Below are 14,357 nucleotides of genomic sequence, written 5' to 3'. Positions count from 1 at the left end.
GGTGGTCTGCTTGAAACATGTTGGTATTACAGACTCAGTCAGGGACATGCTGAAAATGTCAGTGAAGACACGCCAGTTGGTCAGCACATGCTCGGAGTACACGTTCTGGTAATCCGTCTGGCCCCGCGGCCTTGTGAATGTTGACCTGCTTAAAAGTCTTACTCACATCGACTACGAGCGTATCACATAGTCATCCGGAACAGCTGGTGCTCTCATGCATGCTTCAGTGTTGCTTGCCTCGAGCCGAGCATAGAAGTGATTTAGTTTTGGTAGGCTTGTGTCACTGGGCAGCTCGCGGCTGTGTTCCCTTTGTAGTCTGTAATAGTTTTTAAGCCCTGCCAATCCGACGAGCGTCAGAGCCGGTGTAGTACGATTCAATCTTAGTCCTGTATTGACTCTTTGCCTGTTTGATGGTTCGTCGGAGGGCATAGCGGGATTTCTTCTAAGCGGGATTTCTTCTAAGCATATTCCAGTCTGTGCTAGCAAAACAGTCCTGTAGCTTAGCATCTGCTTCATCTGACCACTTTTTTATTGACCGAGTCACTGGTGCTTCCTGCTTTAGTTTGTGCTTGTAAGCAGGAATCAGGAGGATATAATTATGGCCAGATTTGCCAAATGGAGGGCGAGGGAGAGCTTTGTATGCGTCTCTGTGTGTGGAGTAAAGGTGGTCTAGAGTTTTTTTTTTCTTCCTCTTGTTGCACATTTAACATGCTGGTAGAAATGAGGTAGAACATATTTAAGTTTCCCTTCATTAAAGTCCGGCCACAGGAGCGCTGCCTCTGGATGAGCGTTTTCCTGTTGATTTATGGCCTTATACATTGAGTGCAGTCTTAGTGCCAGCATTGGTTTGTGGTGGTAAATAGACAGCTATGAAAAATATAGAAGAAAAGTATCTTGGTAAATAGTGTGGTCTACAGCTTATCATGAGATACTCTACCTCAGGCGAGCAAAACCTTGAGACTTCCTTAGTATTAGATTTTATGCACCAGCTGTTGTTTACAAATATACACAGACCGCCACCTCTTGTCTTACTGGAGTCAGCCGTTCTGTCCTGACGATGTGCTGAAACTAGGTAAGTCGAGTAATTCATTTCAACTGTCTTCATTTTAATTTGAATTAACTAACAACAAGAGGTCTTTGTTTCAGAACCTATTTCTGCCTATATAAGAAATAAGAGATATGCCTACCTGTTTGACAGATGAAATTATACACTATCAATAGATTTGTCGGTCAATTCCTCCAATAGTGTCTCCACTCCTTAAATACCTCTGTGTCCATGAAGGGCTTGGTGTGTGAAGTTAAAACCAGGGTTCTAATGAGGGGGTAGGTCTATGTGAGGGTATGCCATAGCCTACGTTTTGATAAAGAAAATGTCAAAAGCAACCTCTTGTTAGCTTAAGGTTTTGAAGAAACTAAAACGGATTCTGATTATATAAAGTGATCTATAACGACGCTTTCCTCCGTGATGCTTTCTGCTAGAAATGAGCTGCAAAATGCGCAAGAAAGCCGTGACTCCGATGCTCATGAGGGTATCTCTATCTGTTTCATCTCCATGACATTCAGAGGCTGAGCAAATTACCTTTATTGGAAAGTGATCTAATATGTCTACAATGTGTAACTCTGTCGCTATCAATTGAGCTATTCACTTTCTGTAAAAAGAGACGATCTTTAAACCCAGGCAGCTTTTAGGGACGCACTTGTGACCTCCTCTTGTTGGGTTAAGCCACAGAAGAGTAGCCATCAGTTAAGTTTAAATTGTTCTGCGTGGGGCCTCTGTCTATGGTGGAAAGGTAATGTGTCTCTGTCCGTTCTTCCCTCAAACTTCTGTTTTCTAAATCCGCCTTTCTTTTGGGTCTTTTTGTGAGCGCCAACAAGCTGATTGTTTTGAACTAATAAAAAGTAGGATATGGTCCCTGTTTTTACCCAATCAATGCACAAAACTCATTTCCTAGAGACATTGTGATTTTATATAAATGATTATGTAATTGTCATTGAATTGATTATGTTTTAACCAGATATGTTAAAAATGTTGTTCAAAACAGTCTAGGTCTATGAATTGCACTGTTACTGTATTATGTTCTGGCCCGCCGACTATTAGTTCAGATAAAACTGTGGTATTAAAAAAATACATTCTGCTAATTTCTTCAGAATTACATGAAATCTGTTTAGAAAAGGCCTTTTTTCCAGGACCCACAAATACGATGATAGATGGATGCAATGCTCTATTATAAAGGTGATTTTATTTTTTTCACCCTGATCACAGTAAGGAGGTAGGCCTACTGTCTCACTGTTACTGGTCATAATCATGATTGAGTTAATTCAATGAAGGTGGAGGGTATTGTAACTTTTCAAGTAAAAGGAGAGGGGTCATGTGAAAATATGTTTCATGCTGGGGAGGGGTGTGCATCTCGAGTTGTACCCACCCTCCCCCAGTAATTTTTGGAATGTGGTTTAAAACTATGATTTTGATTTCATGGATGGTCAGTCCTTGCATAGCCCATTTTATGAATGTGAGAATGGTTACATTTCCCGAGCCCATCCTTAAGCTGTTTACCTAAAAAAGTGGCGTGGTACCCGCTTTGTTGTTGTTTGAACTGCAGATTGCCCCTTTAAGATCAGTGGATGATAGAGGAATATCTGGATTTTAAATATTCTCAAAATTACAATTTGATATCAAGTCATTATTGAGATACATAAGCATACACAATCCATTTTTGAACATGGTATTGAATATGGTATTTAAGAGATTCCATTTGGTTTTTGAAAACAATTGCATCTGGAGTTCATTCACTCCCATTGTTTTTGTGCCCCAACATTTTTTGGGCCTATATTGACTGTGACATTCCAAATACCGTTATTTGAAATCTAGGTCCTAGTTCTAGAGTCCAAAGCTAATATGTCTTGTTTTGTCTGTCCCCTGCAGGTAGACTGGTGTCAGGATGAAGTGGCAGCTGCCACGGCTGTGTGGAGAAACATCTGTTCTTCAACATGTCCGTCCTGCAGCCAGTGGAGCAACTCTCTCTGGCGCAGCTGGAAATCAAGTTCCACTCCCACAGGTCCTCAGTGTGTCCCTGTACAAGGTGCTGCATGCAACCCTGAGGGGAGTGAGACACAAGGCCAACTGCAGGCTGGTGCTGTCCTAGTTGGCGCAGCAGGATCCAGAGCCAAATCCCTCACCCTGGACCTCACAACCCTGGCAGAGAACTGGCGTAAACTGGGTCACACGGACTGGTACTGAAGCTGCAGCCACACCCTGACCACGGATACCTTCATGTCCCACCACCCGGGGGAACGTTGCCCCGTTCAGGCCGACCGTAACCCTCCCAGAGTTCCAGGCCTCACTGGTGGCTGTATCCCTGAACCCTCTGCAGTGCCGCTCTTGGCGGAAGAGGAGCGCCGTCTACCTCCCGGTGACGCCCAGCAATGTGTGTAAACCCAGCCGCCTCTACATCGACTTCAAGGGCTGGCAGGACTGGACCATCACTCCGCAGAGCTACTGGCCAACTACTGGCACGCTGAGAGCCTGAACTGCACCAACCACGCCGTCCTGCAGACACTGGTACAGTCCCTGGACCCCCGCAGCACGCCCCAGCCCTGCAGTGTACCCATCCACCTGTCACCTGTCTCCATGCTCTACTACGACAACAACAACAACATAGTCCTATGCCACTACCAGGACATGGAGGTGGATGAATGTGGCTGCAGATGAAATACATTAGGAGGTGTGAAAAGGGGATTTATATAACATTTAAGAGAGTGGTTGGTGGAGGTGGATTTTAGGAAAGTTTCATTTGCCATGTTATTTTTATTTCATCACTCATAAATAAAACCGATATATTTAGGAGTCTCCTGCATTATTTAGACAGATGGTCTCTACTCAGTTTAATACAGACACACCTATCAGCTAACACAGAAAGTTCCGCTAGAAATTGACTTCATAGAACAGACATACAAGTTATCCCTCTCTGTCCTCTCTGTTTCACTCTGCAGTAAAAAAAAAGGTGGTTGTCCCACTGGCTATCATAAGTTGAATGCACCAATTTGTAAGTCGCTCTGGATAAGAGCATCTGCTAAATGATGTAAATGTTAACACTGGATCGTCATATATCTGTGTTGATCCTGGATCGTCATATAACAGTGTTGATCCTGGATCGTTGTTTAGCTGTATTAATCCTGGATCATGCCCCCATGAAATCAGGATGTTCCACTGAGTCCATATAAAAACGGTATTTGTAGAATTGTTTGTTATTTGTCTAAAACACTATAGAGAGGGTTTTAGCATAGAGACTTGAGTGAGGTTAGGGGGAGGTGTAGTCTGAAAACCTACTTCTTCATGAGTGTCTTGATTAATGCCACAACCCCCCCCATCTGCTAAAGGACTAAAATGTAAATGTGTAACAGAGGTGAGTCAGACTCATGCTCTCGTGATGAGGTAGCCCTGCCTGGTACTTCAAAATCAGTGTCACCCTCGGTCCAAGAGGTACTTCCTTCTTGGCCAATTGGTTCAGATGTTTGTTTTCCACTCAGGATACCAGGGTTCAGATCCTATCTGTGACAGGGTCATGACTCAGAGGTGGGATTCTTGACCTGTGCAGGGGGACTTGTTTAGGGGGTGAGGGTTGTACTCAGGCTGACTGGGGGTCCTAATGGAAGTTGTACTCATGTTCATGCACACAAAAACACTAGAGGTGTGCACAGGTTCACTTCCAATGTTTATGTTGTATTGGGGCCTTATTGGGGCCCTGGAGTAAAGCATTTGTGTGTCTCCAACACCTTTCATTGGTAGATTTCATTATTCCAGAGCCTTGCATATAGGTGATAACAGGACCCTCTGGTGTGAGAAACTTAAACAAGTCAAACTAACATCATTTAAGAGTTGTTCACGTACCCACTAGAGACACTATAGTCCCAGTGACATCAGTCACAAAGCACAGGTTGAGTTTTGCTGATGCAATATGCTTTTGAGAATCGTGTGTGTGTGTGTGTGTGTGTGTGTGTGTGTGTTTGTGTGACTGACTGACTGACTGTGTGTGTGGTGTGTGGTGTGTGTGTGTGTGTGTGTGTGTGTGTGTGTGTGTGTGTGTGTGTGTGTGTGTGTGTGTGTGTGTGTGTGTGTGTGTGTGTGTGTGTGTTGTTTGACACCTTTAATTGGTAGAGTGATATATGTGTCGTTATTACAGAGCCTTGCATGTTAGTGCTAACAGGTCCCTCTGGAATCTGAGAGAAAAACAAACCAGACAAAAAATATGATTGGATCAGAATACTGCAAGGTCATGTCTGGCAAATATGTGTCCCAATGATGTAACTGTCTCCCTCAACTTGAATAACTATTTCATAATTCACTTCAGATGGACATTTTTACAAGTCTATGTAATGTTCCTATGGAATGCCATTAGTGCATCCACCATAAAGATATGCCATCTCATCAACTGCCTGACTGTCAATTTTCTTATGCACTGGCCAAATGACATATGCCGTCATCTGTCCTGTAGTTTATCAAGGCCTTCCTTCCAAATCTAATTTCATTGTCTTGAGTATTGGAAGTCTAAAGAACTTCAGTATAAGATTTTGCATTTGAATCGAGGGGCTGGCACTTAACGCTCACCGGTAGTTTTGTATCTTATGATAGCTAGCTTATTGCTGAACATTTTCCAGAAACACAACCTCTGTTTGGAGCTCCATCTATGCAAAATATTTGATGGGTTTGATAAGTGGCAACCTGTCACTAGTTCCCAGAACCTTTATAGAAACTTAGGAAAGGGTTCTTTAAAGCACCATAAAGGTTTCAATTAGAACCTTCCGATCATGGTTCTTTATCTCTTTAACTGTCTCTTCTAGAAAAACATGTAGAAACAATTATTTCATCTTAAATTCCTGTTACTAACAACTCAAACAGGAATTTCCAATAGTGTTTTTCTTTAACTTGCTGTTTATTCTACCAGGCACTTGAGAAGTCAAGAGGGTCGTACCAGCGATACCATATTAGAATGGCAATTTGCATAGCATTTTTACTCATCTCAACACATATTGCAAAGTGCCAGACCCGATCTCCACCGCAGTAGGGGCCGGTGTACGCACCCGAGATCGAGTCTGGCTCTCTACCAGAAACCTACCCTCCGCCTGCCCTGCCGGAAGCTGGGTCGGCGGTTTGTGGGGCCTTTTAAAGTCCTGAGAAGATTGAACGAGGTGTGTTATAGGTTACATCTACCTGTTGAATATAAGAATATTAACCCCTGTTCCATGTGTCTCTTCTCATGCCGGTGGTAGCTGGTCCACTCCAGGAAGGTGAGATAGGAGAGACTCCTCCGCCCCCACTGGACATCGAGGGGCTCCAGGCGTACACCGTTCGGTCCATCTTGGACTCAAGACGCCGGATGGGGGTCTCCAGTATCTCGTGGAGTGGGAGGGTACGGCCCGGAGGAGCGGTGCTGGGTGCCGCGGAGGGACATCCTAGACCCATCTCTCCTGTCGGAGTTCCACCGGGACCATCCCGCGCGCCCTGCTCCGCGTCCTCCTGGTCGTCCCAGGCCGGGGTCGGCGCACGGCTGGAGCCGCGCATCAAGGGGGGTACTGTCACGGTTTCGGGCCGAGGCTGCTCCTCCTCCTGGTTCGGGCAGGCTTCGGGCGGTCGTCGTCCCCGAGTACTAGCTGCCACCGATCTATGTTTCATGTTCGTTTGGTTTTGTCTTGATGTTGTACACCTGTGTCTAGTTAGTCCTCGTTAGTGTCCTATTTAGTTCTCGTTGTGTGTGTCTGTGTTTGTGTGTGATTGCTCTTCTGTTTTGGTGTTTGAGCTACGTACTTCCCTCCAGTGTTTTGGAGAGGTTTTTCGCACATGTCAGGTTGGATGTGGAGCGTCGCTGCACAGCTATTTTCAGGTCTCTCCAGAGATGTTCGATCAGGTTCAAGTCAGGGCTCTGCCTGGGCTACTCATAGACTTATCCCGGCTTCACTCCTGCGTTGTCTTGGCTGTGTGATTAGGGTCATTGTCCTGTTGGAAGGTGAACCTTTACCCCAGTCTGAGGTCCTGAGAGCTCTTGAGCAGGTTTTCATCTCTCTGTACTTTGCTCCGTTCATCTTTCCCTTGATCCCTGACTAGTCTCCCAGTCCCTGCCGCTGAAAAACATCCCCACAACAGCATGATGCTGCCACTACCATGCTTCACCGCAGGGATGGTGCCAGGTTTCCTCCAGACGTGACGCTTGGCATTCAGGCCAAAGAGTTCAATTTGGTTTCATCAGACCAGAGAATCTTGTTTCTCATGGTCTGAGAGTCCCTTAGGTGCCTTTTACTGAGGAGTGGCTTCCGTCTGGCCACTCTACCATAAAGGCCTGATTGGTGGAGTGCTGCAGAGATGGTTGTCCTTCTGGAAGGTTCTTCCCATCTCCACAGGGGAATTATGGTGCTCTGTGACCATCACCTCCCTGACCAAGGCAAATCTCCCCCGATTGCTGAGTTTGGCCGGGCGGCCAGCTCTTAGGAAGAGTCTTGGTTGTTCCACTGTGTTCTTGGGGACCTTTCCAAATCATGTCCAATCAATTGAATTTACCACAGGTGAACTCCAATCAAGTTGTAGAAACATCTCAAGGATGATCAATGGAAAAAGGATGCACCTGAGCTCAATTTCGAGTCTCATAGCAAAGTGTCTGAATACTTATCTAAATAAGGTTCTTGTTTTTTTATCTGCCACAATTTGCAAAAAACTGTTTTTCGCTTTGGCATTATGGGGTATTGTTTGTAGACTGATGAGGAAAAACATTTATTTAATCCATTTGAGAATAAGGCTGCAACCTAACAAAATGTGGAAAAAGTCAACGGGTCTGAATAATTTCCCAATGCACTGTATCAACCGCTGGTTAAGCACATTTTTACGAAATTCTTGCTTTTGAACCTTTTACATTGAAACTTTTGTATTTACATATTCCTACTATTCAAGGTCTCTACTGACAGGAATGGTGCTATATTAATCCCTCACTAATTGAATTCCTGACTTTTGTACAACAACTTTGGTGACTGATTTTGAGTTTTCTTCCAGCCCTCTGAATGGGCAAAGTTAGAGTGCCACAACACTGATCTGCAGCAACCCAAAATCATACATATTATGTTAATTGATGCAGGAGGGCTGGGGGAGTTGACCAATCAGGTTCAAGTGATGTTTTTTTTCATATCCACTTCTAAATCTATTGTCAAAACATGCCCTACAAGCTGGTTGAGAACAGGTTCACTACATATTCACGCCAAACCCACTGGCTCCAGGTCATCTATAAATCACCTAGGCAAACCCGCCTTATCTTAGATCATTGGTCATCACTAGCAACACCCACCCGTAGTATGCGCTCCAGCAGGTATATCTCACTGGTCGTCCCCAAAGCCAACACCTCCTTTGGGCCATTCCTTCCAGTTCTCTGCTGCCAATGACTGGAACGAACTGCAAAAATCTCTGAAGCTGGAGACTCTTATCTCCCTCAATAACTTTAAGCATCAGTTGTCAGAGCAGTTTACCGATCACTGCACCTATACACAGCCCATCTGAAATTAGCCCACCCAACTACCTCATCCCCATATTGTTATTTACATTGATATTTATTTTTGCTCATTTGCACCCCAATATCTCTATTTGCACATCATCTTCTGCACATCTATCACTCCAGTGTTAATACTAAATTGTAATTTTGCACTATGGCCTATTTATTGCCTTACCTCCATAACTTACTACATTTGCACACACTGTATATAGATTTTCTATTGTGTTATTGACTGTACGTTTTGTTTATTCCATATGTAACTCTGTGTTGTTGTTGTTTTTTCGCGACTGCTTTGCTTTATCTTGGCCAGGTCGCAGTTGTAAATGAGAACTTGTTCTCAACTGGTTTACCTGGTTAAATAAAGGTGAAAAAAATATTTAAAAAAGAAATAGGGTGAACCTTCCAAAATGGTTCCATATAGCACCAAAAAGGTATCCGCTATGGTTACAAGACAAAGAACCCTAATCTGGCACCATGTAGAACCATTTGGTTTTTAGTGTGCACATGTACACACTTCAGCTGATCACATACTGCTGTATGTCTTCTACATCTGAAGAGACAGCTGGAATACAGGTATGGGCAACTTCAGAATAGCTTCCCTGTCTGATTTCTGGAACTCAGCTGTCAGGATCAAGGGAAAGATGAACGGAGCAAAAGTACAGAGCGATCCTTGATGAAAACCTGCTCCAGAGCGCTCAGGACCTCAGACTGGGGCGAAGGTTCACCTTCCAACAGGACAACAACCCTAAGCACACAGCCAAGACAACGCAGGAGTGGCTTTGGGACAAGTCTCTGAATGTCCTTGAGTGGCCCAGCCAGACCCCAGACTTGAACCCGATCTAACATCTCTGGAGAGACTTGAAAATAAGCTGTGCAGTGATTCTCCCTATCCAACCTGACAGAGCTTGAGAGGATCTCAGAGAAGAATGGGAGAAACTCCCCAAATACAGGTGTGCCAAGCTTGTAGCGTCATACCCAAGAAGACTCGAGGCTGTAATCGCTGCCAAAGGTGCTTCAACAAAGTACTGAGTAAAGAGTCTGAATACTTATATAAATGTGATATTTCTATTTCTATATTTTTATACATAAAAAAAAAAAATCCTGTTTTTGCTTTGTCATTATGGGGTATTGTGTGTAGATTGATGAGGAGGAAAAACAATTTAATCAATTTTAAAATAAGGCTGTAACGTAACAAAATGTGAAAAAAGTCAAGGGGTCTGAATACTTTCCGAATGCACTGTAAATTCTTGCAATTCTACATTTTGCCATGGGAAGTAAAGAAAATGTTGCAGTTTTAAAGCAAGTTTCCTGCAATTCTACTCATTTTGTCGTAGGGGTGAAGAGAAATGTTTGCAGTTTTGAATATGATATCTGAGTTAGAGTGCCTAACAAAATCAATGGGGGTACCCCTGTTGGTAATTTGACCATGATTACTACAAGTAATAACAGGACCCTCGATGTGAGAAACTTAAACAAGTCAAACTAATATCATTGAAGAGATGTTCACTTACGGTAGAGACAATATAGTCCCAGTAACAGGTTGAGTTTTGCTGATGTAATAGGCTCTTTAGGAATCATGCAGAGGTGAAATCATATATTTTTGGTCTGTCATTTAACAGACGCTCTTATCCAGAGCGACTTACAAGAACAATTAGGGTTAAGTGCCTTGGGCACGTTAACATATTTTTCACCTAGTTGGCTCGTGGACTCGAACCAGCAACCTTTCAATTATTGGCCCAACATTTTAACCGCTAGGCCAGTTTTTGAGAATTGTGTTTGTTTTGATTAATATTGTTGTATTTATTGTATGTTCATGTTCACAGGGCTTCTTGCAAATGAGACCCTGGTCTCAATGGTGACCCACCCTGTAGAAATAAAAGTAAAAATATATAATAATAATTTTTTCTCAATTTGTCTGTCATAGTTGACGTGTACCTATGATGAAAATGACAGGCCTCTCTCATCTTTTTAAGTGGGAGAACTTGCACAATTGGTGGCTGACTAAATACTTTTTTCCCCCACTGTATATATATATAAATGTAGTAGATGTATTTGAGTGTGTGGTTGACACCTTTCATTGGTAGAGTGATATAAGTGTCATTATGTCAGAGCCCTGTATGTTTCAATATGTGAATATGTTAATGTGTGACTTGTGTACTAATGTTCCAGTTTTCCCTACGTCATGTTATATATTGGGTTGTGTTTGTGTATTTCTATGCTGACGTCTCTAAATGAATTTCCATGTAAATGAACAATAAAGTATATGGTATCGTAAGCGCAAACAGGACCCTCTGGAATCTGACAGAACAGCAACTAACTAGATTTATAAAATAAAAATCTAATCAAATGTTTGACAACCTTGATGAAGCTGAGAAATAATGACTGTATCGAAAGAAGAGGAGGCCAACCAACGTGAGTCGAGGTGCAAAAATATAATCATCATTGCAAAGGAAAAGGCACAACACTTCCTCGCCATTAAAAATGATTTGTTTTATTTAAGCAAGGTTAAGAGGTAAACGTTTCAGCCTTCAATGGCCTTCATCAGAATAATCACACAAAGGGAATGGACAAGTTCACATAGGGTACGGGAACACAATTAGACAATTAGGAGAAAACTCTCTACAGCTGGTGGTGCTAATGAGAGAGGGTGTGGTGGACTATACAGGTTGGTCCTCAGGGTGATGAGTGAGAAAGTTACAGAGGGTCAAAGATCATACCTCCCAAAACTGCTAACCTCCCCTTTATTGGTAACGGTGAGAGTTACATGGGGCATTACTCTCAAGGTAGCAGGCTGGCTGAAAAACATCAAGGGGGATGACTGGGTCAGAATACTGTAGGTGATGTCTGCCAAATATTATGTGTCCCCTACAATGTGACTGTCTCCATCAACCTGAATAATTACTTCATAATTCAGTTTAGATGGACATTTTTACAAGTCTATGTAATGTTCTTATGGAAATGCCATTAGTGCATCCACCATAAAGATATGCCATCTCATCAACTGCCTGACTATCAATTTTCTTATGCACTGGCCAAATGACATATGCCGTGATCTGTCCTGTAGTTTCTCAAGGCCTTCCTTCCAAATCTTGTTTGGTTCTCTCGACTGGAAGGATGGAGGAGTTTAAGGATGGGGTTTGAAGGGGAGGTGCTGGCTGGCTGCTTACACTCACCGTTAGTTTTGTGTCTTATGATAGCTAGCTTGTTGCAAGTCAGAACATTTATCAGAAACACAACCTCTGTTTGGAGTCTCGAGCTTCGAGGCTATGTCTCCTGAGGCTGTGGATTATGGTCCAATCTGAGCACTGACATTAATCAAAACAGTTAGTCTTGAACAGTTATCCTATTTCCCATGTAAATAGCCTTTGGGTGACCAAATCATCACCCATACTATATTTTCCCCATTTAAATCCTCAGTTGATAAAACGTACCTTTTTCTCTCATCTCTAACTATCAGTAAGAGTGAAGGACAGGCTAGGTGCCATAACATACAAACATGTAATACATTACATCATGTTTTGACAAATCATTTGTTTATCCAACCATTTGTTCATTTGTGGGCTTGTGTGTGTGTGTGTGTGTGTGTGTGTGTGTGTGTGTAGTGTGCAGAGAGACGCTGGGGAGGGGGAGTGTGTGTCTAAGTCATTCAGAGATAAATAGAGAGGCAGAGCTCAGAGTTTGTCAGAAGGCTGACCTGACAGGGTCACACACAAGACCAAGCAGGAGCAGGACCTCAGCATTTGGACCATTTATTACAAATGGAGACACATGAAGATGTTCAATACTGTTTTCAAGACAGAAACTCTTCTTGCAGAAAGGCTTTGCTATCGACATCTATCTACATAACACTGTACATCTTCTTGGCATTGATTTCAGCAGTTACAGTATTTTTGAACATACTGGTGATCATCTCCATCTCTCACTTCAAGCAGCTCCACACTCCAACCAACCTGCTCATCCTCTCTCTGGCTGTGGCAGATCTCCTGGTGGGACTGATTGTGATACCATTGACGACTGTAGCATTAATGGAACCATGCTGGAATTTTGGGAAACATTTCTGTGGGTTTTATTTCTATTTCACTTGTTTGTGTTCTTCTTTATCTGTGGGCAGTTTGGTCTTGATATCTATTGACCGTTATGTTGCTGTGTGTGATCCCTTAATGTACCACTCTAAAATAACAATGACAAGAATTATGTATTGTACATCCATTAACTGGTGTTGTTGTATCATATACATTGCTGCTATTGCAAAAATATTTGTAAATGTACAGGTACCCAGTAGGTGTTTGAAAGAATGTTTTACTGTAGAAGGGTCAGTCTTGGGTAATAGAATTGACTTTGTAATTACAATGGTTGCCCCGTGCTCTATTATTATAACACTTTATTTGAAAATATTTGTGGTGGCCATATCACAGGCCAGAAAGGTATTTTCAAAAGAGGCTGCCAGTGTGTCTGGTGTTAAAACTGTACAGGCAAATAAGTCAGAGAGAAAAGCAGCAAAAACTCTAGCTATTGTTGTTTTCACCTATCTAAGTTGTTGGATTCCATTTTATTTTTTATGTATTTTTTTCATTGACAATTTATCATTATTTATCACACTGTCTGCCACTTGCTAATTCCTTTAACTAATCCAATAATTTATGCTTTCTTTACCATGGTTCAAAGTAACAGCTAAACTTATTTTAACTTTGAAGTTAAGATGTTTATAGTTCCTATGCTTTTATTCCTAAATATGACACACATAGGTTTGATATGTTTTGTAATACATTTGTTGTAATTGCTTCTTTCATGTAACAATACACTGACATTATTCATCTCCAGTGTTGTCATCATAGATACATGTGGTGTTGATGCAGAATGATTTGGATGGATTGGAATGGAATGACTTGGAGAAGGTATATGAAGGCATAAGCTTGTTTTATAAAATACATTGTAGTCAATTTGGTTTGTATATTCCGCAAATACCAAAGTCTGTGGTTGTTCCATGTTATTTAATGATAAAAAGGAAGTATTCCAAAGTACATTCCGAGGACGTCAAGATTCATTCTATATGTTGTTTAACATCTCCCTCTAGTGGCTCAATTGGGACACAACGCCTTCATCAAGTGTGTAAAGTTGAAATGTACAATAATGCATGATATCAGATAACGTCCAAGTCTATCTCAATGGTGTATTGTGAAGTAGTTGAGGGTAAAATGCAAGAATATGCAATCATGGGTAACACTTTATAGTGTTCCGTAATAAACCATTTGTAAGGCCTTTACAGTTTGCTCACCATTTATTAATCATTTCTCCCACATTTGTTAAATGTTAGTAAGCTAGGTATTTTCACATTTATAAATAACTACTCTATGCATGAATTATTAAACACAACAGCGCAGGAGACCGCAGCAAACACTTCAACCTCAACATACTGGGTATGAAGCACTACAAAAGTTGTTTATAAATGTGTGAATAACTAACTAAAACAAATGTGTGTGTAATGATAAATGATGAAGAAAATATTTACTATTTAAAGCTGCAATATGTAACTTTTTGGGTGACCCGTCCAAATCCACATAGAAATATGAGTTATAGAGCTGTCATTGTCATTGAAAGCAGGTCTAGAAGCAGTAGATCTGTTCTATGTAAGCTTACTATGTTTCCCATTCTTAAGTTTAGTTTTGTACTCCTTGGCTGCGTTGCTGATGGCAGTGTAGATGGCTGAGATAACTTCTTTAGAGCCTGTACCATGTACAAATCATTTTTGGATTTGACATCAAAAGTTTAATATGAGGCGACATTATAGAATGCCACCTTTTATTTGAGGGTATTTTTCATTTGTAAATTAGA

The 14,357-nt window shown here is 41.9% G+C and overlaps 1 pseudogene; it reads left to right on the top strand.

Moving 5' to 3' along the window:
* The first annotated feature begins 720 nt into the window (after nucleotides 1–720).
* Nucleotides 721–3,729, top strand: LOC121561912 (annotated as a pseudogene).
* Nucleotides 3,730–14,357: the final 10,628 nt, after the last annotated feature.

Source organism: Coregonus clupeaformis, unplaced genomic scaffold (genome assembly GCF_020615455.1).
Source record: "Coregonus clupeaformis isolate EN_2021a unplaced genomic scaffold, ASM2061545v1 scaf3122, whole genome shotgun sequence".
NCBI lineage: Eukaryota > Metazoa > Chordata > Actinopteri > Salmoniformes > Salmonidae > Coregonus > Coregonus clupeaformis.
Note: the sequence above shows the minus strand (reverse complement) of the source record. Positions and strands in the feature narration are given on the sequence as shown.